Source organism: Triticum dicoccoides, chromosome 7B (assembly GCF_002162155.2).
Source record: "Triticum dicoccoides isolate Atlit2015 ecotype Zavitan chromosome 7B, WEW_v2.0, whole genome shotgun sequence".
NCBI lineage: Eukaryota > Viridiplantae > Streptophyta > Magnoliopsida > Poales > Poaceae > Triticum > Triticum dicoccoides.
This window is the reverse complement of record NC_041393.1, coordinates 15222097-15228313: the sequence shown is the minus strand read 5'-3', so window position 1 is coordinate 15228313 and position 6217 is coordinate 15222097. Positions and strand designations below refer to the sequence as shown.

General features: G+C 41.2%; 1 non-coding gene across 1 annotated transcript; it reads right to left on the bottom strand.

The window, feature by feature from the left end:
• Positions 1–269: 269 nt before the first annotated feature.
• On the bottom strand, positions 270–352 carry LOC119342341. The gene has a single exon (XR_005165542.1). It is a non-coding gene; the product is annotated as a small nucleolar RNA SNORD24 (small nucleolar RNA).
• Between the last annotated feature and the right edge of the window lie 5865 nt (positions 353–6217).

The following is a 6217-nucleotide window of genomic DNA, read 5'->3' as shown; positions in this document are numbered from 1 at the left end:
TGCTATTTAGTAGTAAGATCAAATCTAGAATATAAGAATGCTTTGTTGTAATTGCTAATTAAAATCTACAACAGCTCAAAGTGGCAGTAGCTAAAACACAATCTTAGAAAAAGCATACAATTGATGTGACATAACAAACTAGACAACCAAGAAATTGATGTGACATAGCTAGTTTCCAGCAATATCCAACGACAAATTGATGTCACATATATGTATCTATCATGCAAACAGTGGATGTACTATACTGATAACATTAGACTAGAAATAAGAGCCTTAGAGATCTTGGTGGTTAAGATCATCAAGTGGGATAAACCCATTAAGAGTAGCAAATATTTTGATAACATCACAGGCTCTGTTTGGCACGCAGAAAATTAATCAGTTGAAGCAGAGGCGATGTTTGGCATCACTGCATTTTACAGTTCCAAAACAGACAGACAGAGTAAGGAATTGGTAGCAAAGCAAGTATACGTATATAGGAATCTCTACTTGGAACCTAGAGTAAGAAGCACGGCTATAAGAGCCCAAGAATTAATTAATCCTGTGTTATTATTTAACTGAAATGTACGTGCATCATCAACAGAGAGGTGTGAGCTCTGGACTTAATTGGTTGTGAGAATGGACTGGACTGTTCCAAATACGTGCATCATCATCAGTTCTGTGAAGCAAATCTACATATCATATTTCTAGAATGGGCGCACCCAGTTGCTCACAAGTAGATTCAAACCCTACTTGTAATGCAATGATGTTTCTTGTACAGTATTACTATAGTTACCTAAATTGCCATGGGAATACTGACAGCAGAAACAGGGGAACGAGAAGTAAGTTAAATTAGAACTAGCAGTTCCAAACAATCACTAAAAACAGCAGCAAAAGCAGACACAGATGCCCGCTAGAGACATTACCATAGGCAAAGCAAGCACATTAAGCCCTCTCGCCACGGATCCTCGAAGAGACCCACCAGGTAGGCCTCTGCAGCCTCCTGAAGGGCCAGAACCGCATGGCTCTGGAAGCGGAGGTCAGTCTGCACAGACATAACAGGATTGTGCTTTTAGTTTACTTGATTCATCATACTATAAGAGTTGACACAACAGGAGCATCACAATGTAGTGCACAAGTTGATTGATCACCTTGAAGTCCTGGGCAATCTCCCTAACAAGCCTTTAGAATGGAAGCTTCCTGATGAGCAGCTCCGTGCTCTTCTGGTACTTGAGGATCTCACTGCAAAGTAAAGCACAAAATTTACTCATTTGAGAATACTTCAAAACAAAACTACAACACATGCAAGAATAGGTTGGAATATTTTACACACTGAAGAGCAAGAGTTCCAGGGCGGTAACGGTGATGCTTCTTCACTCCTCCAGTTGTGGGAGCAAACTTACGGGTAGCCTGTCAAAAAGCAAAGTAGAGCACATGGTCAAATTAACAATAATACCATGATAGTCCATATACATCCGTAGGATATCTGCTCATAAGCTGGCAATGAAGATTGAGGTTCAAATTATACCCAGTTCAATTTACCTAAACCATAAATAAAGACATGGCATAGGTAAACTATCAATATTGCAGTCACAAACCTTGGTGGCTAGCTACTTCCTAGGAGCCTTTCCTCCAATGGACTTACGAGCAGTCTGCTTAGTACGAGCCATGAGCAAAACCTTGGTTTACCTGAAGCAAAAACAGAACATAGTCAATTCTATAAATTGAATATCACAACAACACAACTATAGTCTTCTCATAACCAGTAAATTGTGCCTGGCACCTTGTTGCTAGCAAATCCATTCAATAAGTATAGAGTCCCAACAGTCATCGGCCTAGAATACCTACCAAATTTTTGTACATCAAACTAACAACGTCATACAACACAGCTATACACCCCTTCAGATAGAAAGCAGTGTATTTCTAACTAAAACTTTTCATTCAAAAGATCAGACCCAAGATAGAATTCCACTTCAGATGAAAGTCCTGATCTACCTTTAGCATAGTTTGTTCACTCGAAAGACACATATAAAGATGACACACTAAAAAACTACAGCCTAGTACTATTTTTAACACTAAAGAAAACAAGGCTACCATGATCACCTAATTTTGCAAACAGAAGCAAGAAAAGAAATAGCAGTCCACTAATAAAAATATGCTTCCTAGTTATCACATGTAATGGTTGAACATCAACTTCACATAGTTATGTGCACATGATTTTAGTAATTAGCTAACTGGCAAGTTGATACAATTCAGATACAATAAATGTGAATGTCCATGTACTCAATGTGCATGTACTAAGCCAAGAACACTGAAGAATTTACTGATTGAACAAGCAATGGTCATTTCATCCCAAACCTCTCAGCTTCACACAACTAAATCAATGTCCCAGGAAGGAATCACCAGAAATTTTACCACATACAGTACAAGCACAATGAAGTAGCATACTGAACAGCAGAGCAGGTAGCGGGGTAGGAGAGGGGGGCTGAGGAGTGGCCGCTTGCCTTGGCGACATAGTCCATCAAGGCAAATTTGAAGGCGATGCCGAGGCAGCCAAAGAGGACAGAGACGTTGGAGCAGGCACGCGAGAAGTCACCCGCCGCCATCGTGGGCTTCTGTTGTGGCTTGGCGACGGTCGCGAGCTGCTCGAACGACGCACCGATCCACCGCAGCGGCTTGTCCGCCTCGTTGGACCCCATCGGCATCGGTGGTGCTTAGCGCCGCCGTGGTGGTGCCCACGGCGCCGAGGATCTCGCTGTTTTTCAGGGACTGGCTCGCCGCCTCCAACGCCGCCAGGGCCGACGCTACCATCGTGTCGCCAGGGCCGCAGCCACGCGGTCGACGGGCGCCACGCGGATGCGGTTGCGGATCTGGGCTCCGACGGCACGGACCCCCTCCGCCAAGGGCACCCTGCCGCCGGCCGCCATGGAGGGGTTGGCCATCGAGGAGGAAGGGGTCTTAGGCTAGGGTTTCGGCTGGAAGTGGGGAGTGTCTCTCGGCTCGGCATGGAGGAGGCCGAGATTGGGGGAGAAGCGGTTGGGTCAATCCAGAGATCCAGAGAGGAGGAGAGGAGGAGGAGTCGTGGGTTGGAGGGTTGGAGGGGATCGATCCATATGAATCTCGCCGGACAGAGGGCGCCGGAGGTGGTGCGGATTGGAGGGGATCGATCCATATGGATCTCGCCGGACAGAGGGCGCCGGAGGTGGCAGCGGCCAGGGAGGAGTGGAGCGCTAGGGTTCGAGAGAGAGAGAGGCGAGTGGGCACGAGGGGTTGGGTGCGGTTGGGTGCGTGGGAGGGAGTGCGGGCTGTGGGTTGGGCGACGTGGGTGAGACAGGCGGGCCGTTGGATCCAGGAGCATCCGACGGTGATTAGGAACGATCCGCGTGAGATGCTCCTGGACCAATCAGAACGCAGTATACCAGTACTACATTTTTTGACCATCTAAATTGGTCGTAATTGACTAAAAGTAAGGTGCTAAATCATATTGGCTATTTTATGATCTGAAAAATAAAAATAAAAATAAAATATCTTCTCATGTTTCATCAAATTTGACCTTAGTTTTCAGGAATAATGACAAATCGAAATAAGACAAATATCTTTTAAAAGAGTTAGGAGAAATTAGTTTCTTTAAATAATTTTCCATTTTTAAAGTGTCCAAAATGAGTTTTTTTGTGAAGGACATACTATATATTTGTTGCAAAATTATACCAAATCAATTTTCTAAAATACTAGGCCATATTTAATGCACAATTGACCAAATGGTTGGGTGTCAAAAGTTTTGATCCACCTCTTGTGAAAAAGACAAATTCCCGCCGATTCAGCTGGAAGCGAGTCAAATTTGAACTGCAGCTGCCTCATAGTTTGCTATTTATTTTTTCCAAAAATCATTTCTAGGTACATAATTATCTATTTAATTAGAGAAACACCAAAAAAATTCTAGATTCAACCACTAGCTAGGAACGGTCAAGCCCGCCGTTTTGACCGCATTTTGAAACAGGCATAAAAAATTCAAAAAAATCAAAAAATTGGAAAACCTTCGCATTATGTCATTATATGTGACCAAGTTTCCAGGAAAAATAATAAACTTGTAATACGGTAATTATTTTAAAAAAGTGTTCTCAGAAATGAGCTATCATGCGTGAAGATTCATGGCTTTCAAGCCAAATGATCAATCTTATGGCCACATTCACGGCATAGTTTGTTCAAATGATCTCTTATTGTGCACAGGGGTGCATCTTGGAATTCCAAACAATGTTGCCTAAGGAAGTTTTCATTTTCTTTGCACGGAAAATTCATTTTCTATTTTTCGAGTGTCCAAAAGGAGGTTTTTTGTGAAGGACCTACCAAATAATTGTTGCAAAACTGGACCAAATCAATTTTATAAAATACTAGGACATATATAATGCACAATTGACCAAATGGTTGGGTGAAAAAAGTTTTGATCCACCTCTGGTGAAAAAGACAAATTGCCGTCAGTTTAGCTAGAAATGGGTCAAATTTGAACTGTAGCTGCCTCATAGTTTGCTATTTATTTTTTCCAAAAATCATTTCTAGGTACATAAGTATCTATTTAATCAGAGAAACACCAAAAAAATCCAAGATTCAACCACTAGCTAGGAACGGTCAAGCCCGCCGTTTTGAGCGCATTTTGAAACGGGCATAAAAAATTCAAAAAAAATCAAAAAATTGGAAAACCTTCGAATTGTGTCATTATATGTGACCAAGTTTCCAGAAAAAATAATAAACTTGTAATACTGTAATTATTTTAAAAAAGTGTTCTCAGAAATGAGCTATCATGTGTGAAGATTCATGTATTTCAACCCAAACGATCAATCTTATGACCACATTCATGGCATAGTTTGTTCAAATGATCTCATACTTTGCAAAAGGGTGCATCTTGGAATTCCAAACAATGTTGCCAAAGGGAGTTTTCATTTTCTTTGCACGGAAAATTGATTTTCCATTTGTCGAGTGCCCGAAATGAGGTTTTTTTGTGAAGGACCTACCATATATTTGTTGCAAAATTGTACCAAATCATTTTTATAAAATACTAGGACATATTTAATGCACAATTGATAAAATGGTTGGGTGTCAAAAGTTTTGATCCACCTCTGGTGAAAAAGACAAATTCCCACCGATTCAGTTGGAAGCGGGTCAAATTTGAACTGCAGCTGCCTCATAGTTTGCTATTTATTTTTTCCAAAAATCATTTCTAGGTACATAAGTATCTATTTAATTAGAGAAACACCAAAAAAATCCAATATTCAACCACTAGCTCGGAACGGTCAAGCCTGCCGTTTTGACCGCATTTTGAAACGGGCATAAAAAATTAAAAAAAATAAAAAATTGGAAAACATTCGCATTGTGTCATTATATGTGAACAAGTTTCCAGGAAAAATACTAAAATTGTAATACAGTAATTATTTTAAAAAAGTGTTCTCAGAAATGAGCTATCAAGTGTGAAGATTCATGGCCTTCAAGCCAAATGATCAATCTTATGGCCACATTCATAGCATAGTTTGTTCAAATGATCTCATATTGTGCACAAGGGTGCATATTGAAATGTCAAACAATGTTGCCTAAGGAAGTTTTCATTTTCTTTGGATGAAAAAACCATTTTCCATTTTCCGAGTGCCTGAAATGAGTTTTTTTTTGTGAAGGACCTACCATATATTTGTTGCAAAACTGGACCTAATCAATTTTATAAAATACTAGGCCATATTTAATGCACAATTGACAAAATGGTTGGGTGTCAAAAATTTTGATCCACCTCTGGTGAAAAAGACAAATTCCCGCCAATTCAGTAGGAAGCGGGTCAAATTTGAACTGCAGCTGCCTCATAGTTTGCTATTTATTTTTTCCAAAAATCATTTCTAGTTACATAAGTACCTATTTAATCATAAATACATGGTTTGGTGGCGATACGTCGAGGTTTGGGCGGTGGCCGAGGCCCCCAACTCTAGAGCGCGTAAACTCGCATGCCCGCCGCGTGGTCACCGCGTGGCCGTGGCGTTGCCATGTGTTCTGGGCGGCCTAGGCATGTCTAGTGGGTTGGGCACTCCCCAGGTAGGTGCTAGGAAGAAAATCACGACATAAGATTCTCACGAGGAGACCGATCGATGCTCAAACATTAATAAGCAGCCAAGTGTTTGATTAGCGGTAAAGGAAATGCACATGGCCAATGGGCGTGAGTTTTGGCGAGGATGATCATCTACTAAGGAGAATGTATTAACAAATTTTC